The sequence below is a fragment of the Lipotes vexillifer genome, unplaced genomic scaffold, assembly GCF_000442215.2.
Source record: "Lipotes vexillifer unplaced genomic scaffold, Lipotes_vexillifer_v1.1 scaffold278, whole genome shotgun sequence".
Classification (NCBI taxonomy): domain Eukaryota; kingdom Metazoa; phylum Chordata; class Mammalia; order Artiodactyla; family Lipotidae; genus Lipotes; species Lipotes vexillifer.
The window spans coordinates 813,115-822,792 of NW_006769677.1; positions in this window are offsets into that span (position 1 = coordinate 813,115).

Consider the following 9,678-nt stretch of genomic DNA (forward strand, 5'->3'; position numbering starts at 1 on the left):
GTTAACATTAGAGACAGCATGCCCCCAAAACACCAAGGGACTTTTCTGCGGCTGATAAAGAGTAAGATTTAAAAAGCGATGCCAGGACTTCCCTGGTGGTGCAGTGGTTAAGAATCCACCTGCCAATGCGGGGGACACGGGTTTGATCCCTGGTCTGGGAAGATCTCACATGCCACAGAGCAACTAAGCCCATGCGCCACAAACTGAGCCTGTGCTCTAGAGCCTGCAAGCCACAAGTACTGAGCCTGCATGCCACAATTACTGAAGCCTATGTGCTCTAGATCCCGCTCGCCGCAACTACTGAGCCCACACGCCACAACTACTGAAGCCCACATGCTCTAGGGCCTGTGTACCACAACTACTGAGCCCACATGCTGCAACTACTGAAGCCTGCATGCCTAGAGCCCATGCTCTGCAACAAGAGAAGCCACTGCCATGAGAAGCCCGTGCACCGAAACAAAGAGTAGCCCCCGCTCGCCACCCCTAGAGAAAGCCCGCATGCAGAAATGAAGACACAATGCAGCCAAAAATAATAATAAATAAATTTTTAAAATATGTGGAAACAATTAAAAAAAATAATGATGCCACACAAACAGAGTGTGGTGCCCTGGATTGAATCTTGGCACCATAAGAGGACTTTAGTTGAAAAACTAGTGAAATGCGAATAAAGTCTACAGTTTAGTTAATAGTAATGTACCAGTGTTAATTTCCTAGTCTTGACAAATGCACCACGGGTGAGTAATATGTGAACATTAGGAGAACCTGGGTGAAGAGCATACAGACCACTCTCTGTACTCTGGACTATCCTTGCAAGTTTTCTGTAGGTACAAATTTATTCCAAAATAAAAAGTTTAAAAAAAAGTGAAGCCACATTTTCATGTGCTACTAGTGGGAGTATAAATGGGTACAAATGTTCTGACATTACTCATCAAAGGTTTTAGAGGTATCCATGCCCACTGACCTATAGTTTCACTCCCAGGAATTTGTCCTAAGAAAATAGTCAAGGATGCTCACCCCAGTACTCACTGTAATTGGGAAAGTTGGCTACAAACTCCAAGGCCAAAATTAGGGACCCTATGAACAATGATGTAGCCACACTGAAGAATTTATGCAATTACTAAAAGTAATGTTGGAGAAGTAAACTTGATGATGTGGAAAGACTGTCACCATATATTGTTGAGTGGAAAAAGTAATCTGCGTGGTATGTTCTCATTTAAAAAAATCTGTGTGCTTTGAAGAATGGGAAAAGATATACCAAAGTATAAAGAGTGGTTTTTTTCTAGGTGAGTGAGATTGTGGGTGCTATTGGCTGAATTGTGTCCCCCTCAATTCATATGTTGAAGCCCTAACTCCTAAAGTGAATGTACTCGGGGATGGGCTTTTAGGAGGTAATTAAGGTTAAATGAAGTCATAAGCGTGAGGTCCTAATTTTGTCAGATTGGTGGTCTTACAAGAAGAGGGAAATCTCTCTCTCCCCGTGCACATGCATCGAGGAAAGGCCATGTGAGCTCACACCTGGAAGAGGGTTCTCATCAGAACCAACCATGCTGGCACCCTGACCTCAGACTTCCAGCCTCCAGACCTGTGAGAAAATAAATGTCTGTTGTTTAAGCCACCCAGTCTATGGTATTTTGTTATGGTAGCCTGAGCTGACTAAGATGGTGGGTATTCTAAATTTTGTTATTTTTGCTCTCTTGCTTTTCTGTAGTGAATATAAATTGCTTTATTACTTGAAGAACAATAAATGTGAAAATTTTATGCTTAGGGTTTCACTTTACTATTGACAGAAAGAAGCACACTCCCTAGGTCTCCTTCAGGAATAGTTCTTGAGAGGGGATAGTAAAATCACCCAGAGATCATTTCCTTCATGGAGTCAAGCTGTTGTCAAACTCCTTATGCCCCAGGTCCTCAGGGAGGGGATGGGGCTCTTCATCCCTGCCGTAGCCAGTAATTCATAGTTCAGTCTGTACAGTGACTTATAGTTTAAAATGCCCATCAATAGGACTTCCCTGGTGGCACAGTGGTTAAGAATCCATCTGCCAATGCAGGGGACACAGGTTCAAGCCCTGGTCTGGGAAGATCCCACATTCCGTGGAGCAACTAAGTGCATGCGTCACAACTACTGAGCCTGCACTCTAGAGCCTGCGAGCCACGACTACTGAGCCCATGTGCCACAAGTACTGAAGCCCACACGCCTAAAGCCCATGCTCCACAACAAGAGAAGCCACCGCAATGAGAAGCCCGCACACCACAATGAAGAGAAGCCCCCGCTCGCCGCAACTAGAGAAAGCCCTCACGCAGCAATGAAGACACAACGCAGCCAAAAATAAATAAATAAATATTTTTAAAAATGCATGTCAATAGATATTAACTTAGTTGACTGCCATAGCAGTAAGCAGTAAACAAGGCTGGTAATATCGCTCCTCATGAGTGAGGTTTGGGAAGGTTGCATGACTTGCCCAAGGTCACCTGCCTAGTGATAATGGAAGTAGGACCAGAAACAGGGCCTCTTGAATCTAAGACCATTGCCTGTCTCTGCTATCAGTTACTGCCTGTCTAGCTCTTTCTTTCGCAGCAGCCCTGGGCCATCTCATGAGTAGGATTCAGAGAGCTGGCTCAGTCCTCCAGAGTCCCCCCCCCAACCCCCAAATCCCTAGGCAAATTCTGGTCCTCATACATTTCATATTGGAAATAGAAAGATGTTAGGTTCTCCCACTTCCATGCCAACCATGAGCTATTTCTGGTTCGTGTGTTTTCCAGAACCTCAAAGGCTGTGCAGGCTTTGATAGAGTCTCGAACAGCCAGCCTTGGTTTACCCTGTGCATCCACCTGGCTGCAAGGTGAAGCCTGGACCCTGGGCCCCAGAAGGAAGGTGGCACTTACTGAAAATGGCTCTGCTAGAGAAGGAAAAGCCAGGATCTGTCAGTGTTGGGATCTAGCTCAATATCTATCTATTTATGTATTTGTTCTGTACTGGCAAGTATGAGCTTGGGTAACCATCTTTAAATCCTCTTAGGGATTTTGCAGTTTTTGCATTAGTGAGTGAGAGCAGTTGCAGACATTGGCACTCTTTGCTAGATTTCTTAAAGTTAAGTAAAAAATTTGATGACTAAATGGAAGAACCAGGAAGAGATTATTTTGGCATGGGGATCGCTATTGCTCTCTTTGACTATGGAACTTAAAAAATGAGTTTACTGGGCTTCCCTGGTGGTGCAGTGGTTGGGAGTCTGCCTGCCGATGCGGGAGACGCGGGTTCGTGCCCCGGTCTGGGAGGGTCCCACATGTCGCGGAGCGGCTGGGCCCATGAGCCATGGCCGCTGGGCCTGCGCGTCCGGAGCCTGTGCCCCGCAGCGGCAGAGGCCGCAACAGTGAGAGGCCCGCGTAACGCAAAAAAAAAAAAAAAAAAAAACCAAAAAAATGAGTTTACTTATTAAGCAGGAAAATAAAAAGAGCATCGTACTATATGTGCATTCAGCAGACATATCAGTGCTTGAAATGTGCAAGGCATTGTGCTAGGCTTATAGGAAAAAAAGCTGCACTCAAAAATAATACCTGCTCTCAAGGTACATGCAGCCCACTGGGGAGATAGACATTTACACACATCATTGTTATCCAAGGCAGTAGTGTTTTCAATCCCAGAAGGTGGTTGGAAATGTGAGGGGGATCATTTAATTTTTTTTAACTTTTTTTTTTTTTTTTTGCGGAACGCGGGCCTCTCACTGTGTGGCCTCTCCCATTGCGGAGCACAGGCTCTGGACGTGCAGGCTCAGCGGCCACGGCTCACGGGCCCAGCCACTCCGCGACATGTGGGATCTTCCCGGACCGGGGCACGAACCCGTGTCCCCTGCATCGGCAGGCGGACTCTCAACCACTGCACCACCAGGGAAGCCCTATTGTTTTCTTAATGAGATTTTTAAAAATTGAGGTATAATTGACATATATTTGTTTCAGGTGTACAACATAATGATTCGATATTTGTATATATTGTAAAGTGATTACCATAATAAATCTAGTTAATAGTTAATATCAGTCACATTATGTAGTCACAAAAATTTTTTTTTGTGATGAGAACTTTTAAGATTTTACTCTCATAGCAACTTTCAAATATGCAGTACCATGTTATTAACTATAGTCATCATGCTGTGCATTGTTTGTACCTTTTGATCCCCTTCATCCATTTTGCCAATCCCCTTACTCACCGTGTCTCCCCTACCCCCATCTCTGGCAGCCACCAATCTCTTCTCTGTATCATGAGCTTGTGGAGTTTTTTGTTTGTTTGTTTTTAGATTCCACATAGAAGTGGGATCATATGGTATTTGTCTTTCTCTGACTTATTTCACTTAGCATAATATCCTCAAGGTTCATCCATGTTGTTGCAAATGGCAAGATTTCATTCTTTTTTATGGCTGAATACTATTCCATTGTGTATATCTCACAGTTTCTTTATCCATTCATCCATTGATGGACATTTAGGTTGTTTCCATATCTTGGCTATTATAAATAATGCTACTGTGAACATGGGTGTATATATATCTTTTCGAGTTAGTGTTTTCATTTTCTTCTGATAAATACACAGAAGTGGGATTGTTGGATCATATGGTAGTTGTATTTTTAATTTTTTGAGGAACCTTCATACTGTGTTCCACAGTGTCTGCACTAATTTATATTCCCACCAGCAGTGCATGAGGGTTCCCTTTTCTCCTTATCCTCGTGAACACTTGTTATTTCCTGTCTTTTTGATAATAGCCATTCAAACAGGTGTGAGGTGATATCTCATTGTGGTTTTGATTTGCATTTCCCTGATGATTAGTGATGTTGAGCACCTTTTCACGTATCTGTTGGCCATCTGCATGTCTTCTCTGTAAATATGTCTATTCAGATCTTCTGCCCCATTTTTAAATTGGATTGTTTGTTTTGCTATTGAATTGCATGAGTTCTTTATGTATTTTGGATATTAACCCCTTACCAGCTATATGATTTGCAAATATTTTTTTCCTATTAGGTAGGTTGCCTTTTCATTTGTTGATGGTTTCCTTTGCTGTGTACAAACTTTTTAGCTTGATGTAGTCTCATTTATTTTTGCTTTTTTTGGTCAAATCCAAAAAATCATCACCAAGAGTGATGTCAAGGAGCTTATTGCCTATGTTTCTTCTGGAGTTTTATGGTTTCAGGTGAGAAGTATTACTTTAATTATTATAATCACTAGAGGTCATCATGGAGGCAGGTGCAGAGATGCTGAACGTCCTGCAATCTTGGGAAGAATTCCATATAACAAAGAGTTGTCTGGCTCAAAAGGCTGAGAGTGCTTTGAGTGAGGATCTGGAAAAAGGACAAGCACAAGGCTAGGTGGAGAGGCTGAAGCTTCTGGGGAGAGGACACTGAGGTGATACCTACAGACAGGTGGGGTTCTGACAGGCACAGATAGGCACAGGGATAATTTATTTGGAGGAGCAAGGTGAGCTAAGGCCAAGAACACACAGGGCATAGTCTCAGAATGACAGTTCAGGGTTTGGGGAGTAGAAATAAAACTGGAAACATATATATACTAGGTCATGAAGTGCCACGCCAAGAAATCTGGATTTTGTTTTCTGAGGAATGAGTAGGCTCTGGAAAGAAGTTCATGAATGAGACAGGAACAAAAGCAAAACCGCGCTTAGGAAGATTGAATCTGGGCCCAGTGTATGGGATGGGGTGGAGAAGTCTGCCCACCACGTCTGGGGTCTGTGACTCTGGGCAGCCTTACTTCACCTCTCTTGGCCTGGGTTTTCTCATCTGCAATATACCTAGCATGCAAATTGCTGTAAGGTTTAATTAAACAGACATAATGTATGTGAAGTGCCCAGCACACGTTGCAGAAGCCCAGTAAACAATGGTTGTTACTGTTTGTGGTTTGGGGTTTATTGGTTCCTGCTGCTACCACTACCAGCTACTGGCCGGTAAAGCTGACCATAGATGTGCAGACTGGTGTGTCTTGGCCCACAGGTGTGTTAGGGGTTATGAGACGAACAGTTCTGGTCTTTTCCCCTTGACCTTCCTTCCCACTGGGGGACCAGAAGAGGCTAAGCTGGAGCCCAGACCCATCCCTGTTCCCAAATGGGCCATCAGGTTGGAGCGCTCAGAGTGGGACAAACCTCAGAATCAGCTTGCTCAACACTCTCTACTCCAGAAGAGGAAATTCATACCGGAGGGGGACCAGCCTGATGTCACACAGCCGGGCAGTGTGATCAGAGTTGGGACGGACCCATATGTTTGAATCCCAGCCCCTGCCTCCCTACACAGTCCCACAGGTGAGGAGAGACGGGGAGGCTGGGCCCTGGCCCCTTCCCTACTCTACGCTCATGCCTGGAAGGTGAGAGGGCCCTAAACGGGAATGGAGTGGGGTGGTGGTGGTGAGGGGACTCAAGTCAGAGGAAGCAAGAATGTGGGACGGAGGCCCTCCCCTCGGAAACTCCCCATGGCTCCCAACATGTTCAAGTCAGGTTCAGACTCTCCAGCGCGGCCTCCAAGACCCCCCCCACCTCCAGCGCTACCCCCGGTGGCCTGCGGCCACAGCGGCAGCACATCTCTCCCTGCTCCTCTGCACGGTCCAGCGGCTTTCCTTGAAGCCCTTCTGCGCTTTGCTGCCACCGGGATTTTCTGCATCCCGTTCCCGGGTCAGCTTCTTTCCCCTGCTGAAATCCTGTGCCTCTTTCTCAGTCCCGCTCAGATGCCTCAGCCTCCGGGAAGCTCACCCCCGTCCCTGCGTTGGGAAGGGCCCCTCTGCTGCCTCGAAGCACTTGGCCACGGCCCGGCGTTCAGCCTTGTGTCCCAGCCGGTTGACTGGCATCTAACCATTTGTCTCTGGGGCCATACGTTCCTTAAGGGTAAGGACTGCGTCTTCTGTCAGCATCTCAAAGGTGGGCGGCACTTGTGGCATTTATTTCGTCATCCTCAGGGCCAACCTCAGCACCTTGCATATCCTAGGTAATGATAAATATTTCTTCAGCGGGATTGCAGTTTTCTCTCCTCCTCCGTTTTGAAGCTTAGTAACTGGCCAGCAAATCTTTGTTGAATTGATTTGAGGAGGGACTGAGGAAAGACTAGCGCGAGAGAGGCATTTGTTTCTCCAATTATTTACAAGAAATAGCCCAGGCCTGAAGTTATAAATGACACTGGCAGCCCTGCTATGGTCCACGTGTCCCAGCTTCCTGGAGCGGCAGCGGCAGCCTTGCTAATGACCGCACTCAAGAAAGCCTCAAGGCTGGTGCCCTGCAGAGCTTGGGGGAGACAGTTGGGCAGGAGAGGGGAAAGGAAGCTTGAGCATTGTGACATACTCTTCCAACATTTCCTCTCATAAAGCCAGTAACAGAATCATTAATGCTGGTTTTTAATTTAGACAGTCCCTTTCACCTGAGCAATTCTAGGGTTTAATGACCAGTAAGCTGATGGCTTGGGAGGTTGCTCTAATAACTTTATTTATGCAAAATGAAAGAAAATGGCCCCAACGAACTAGGTGGTGTTCCGATAACTGCACAGTAGGTTCAGAGTCAAACCAGAACTGGAGATCCAACTCCAACTCCCAGTTTCAGTAAACCCACATTGCTGCTCTGGTCTGGAAGTCTCAGAGTTGTTGTCCATATATTTAAGAACTAAGAAGTATTGCGGTGTGCCTCATACCAAATTCTCAGGCCTTCGCTCTTCTGCAGAGAGTCCCCGAGGAGGAAAAGTCTAGGAGGGTGGCTTATTGACCTACAGTGGAACTCCGTGTATGGGCCTCACTCCAAGGTGTCAGGCCTGTGAACACTTTGGCTGGTGTTTCCATTGCTGTGGAAGCACAGTCCATTCCCGGCCCTTTACGGGTTTCCCTTGTACCACAAGCTTAACCGGCTTCTGCAACCCAGGGAGTTATCTCAGGCTCAGGTGGCAGGCCCTGTTTGTTTATCTAAACAATTGGCTCTACGCTGGAGAAAAAAAAATGAGCTTAGGTCACAGAAACTGTCTTAGGTCACCAAGAGGTGACCAGAGACCAGAGACAGGGCTAGAGGCTGGGGAAAGGATGTGGGGTATGATTTCCAGCCTTCCTTCTCTAAGGACAGATACAGGGCAATGACAGACCCATTGAAGTTGACCTTTAAATGCCATCTCTTGATTTCCAGGCCACACTGGCCTCTTCCCCTTGCAAAGCTTACCACAGACTGCAGCTGCATAGCTCAAGGCTATTGGAAAAAGTCATTTGTTCTTAAAAAAAAAAAAATCCTTTTTTGAAGACTGCAGTGCATCCCACCACCCAGGGCGTGTGTCATGGAACAAACACGGGTCTCTTGGGCTCTGTTTCAGGCCATTAACTTAATGGCTCTGGTTCTTGGAATCTCTGCTCTGGACAAGTCATCCTGTTACATAAACATATTCATCTGGCTAAAAATTGTGTGTTATTGTTTTCTGAGTAAGGGTAGTTTGAAGTTAATGTGTGTGTTTTTTCCCATCTGATTATTGTGAATATTACTTAGGCTCCTTTGGAAAAATAGTAACAGCCCCAAGAAACTCAAAGAACAGCAGAATTTCCTTTCCTCCCAATCAGATCGGGTATTATAATCACCTTGCACAAGTTGAGGACTGGTACCCAACCATCACTGCTGAGAAGATAATCAGGAGATAATGTCAGTGGCAGAGAAAGTTGTCAGAGCAGGGTGGTCTCCTGCCACTCTCAGAGTGCTGAGTGTATATGCCAGGAGGGCGGGGGGAGTCAGTCCCTTAGTGGAAGTAAATTTGGAGGAAAAGCCAACGATCCCTTTGCACCAATATTCTGCCTACGGCATTTCCTACCAAGTGCCCATCTAACCCCCTCCCTTGAACTCCCTTACATGGATGTGGGAAGAGGGGGGCACAGTTAAGATAAGGAGGCAGCTAATTGAATTTAATTCACTAAGGAGGCAACCAATTTTGTGATGAAGCTTAACTTCTGGGTGCTAAATATTTTGCACTTGGTGCTCATCCCCTGAAAACTGAATGCCAGATGTTTTGCAAGACAGATTGCACAGTGGATGGGCAGAACGGTGGGCAATCAGGGGACCGCAGGCAGGCGACCCCAGGCCCGGGGTCTAGCCTGTGTTAGTGGGTTGGCCTGGTCCCCTGGCTGCCAGGGCCTACTGTATGAGGGATACAGGCCTGATAGGGACCAGGGTCTGTGAGGCAGGCTTTGTGATGAGATTGTAGATCCAAATTTAGATTTGCCAAAGTAAACAAAAATGCAGCCTTCCTTCTCCACTGTCTGTGACATGCCAGTAGAGCATTCTGGAATGTGTGTGTGTGTGATGCTTATTTATGGAAGCACTGTGTTCTTTAAGGTTTTAGATAGGATGTGATACCCTGTCTTTGTAAACTTGGTCAGTCACCAGCTGCCAGCAGTGGGCAATTTGCTATGACTCCAGTGCTTCTCTTGGGTAGGGATTATTTGCTCCCCTCTCCCCTTTCTGTTTCCTCCCCACCCTTATCTGTTCCATTTCAGAGCTGACCAGATAGCATCCCAGGCATCACACCTTTTATTCCTCTTGGGAAAAGTAATTCCCATTTAACCTTTGATTGAGTACTTAGCACAGTGCTTGGACCATAGGAGATACCCTACAAGAATTTGTGGGGTGGGGCTTCCCTGGTGGCACAGTGGTTGAGAGTCCGCCTGCCGATGCAGGGGACGCGGGTTCG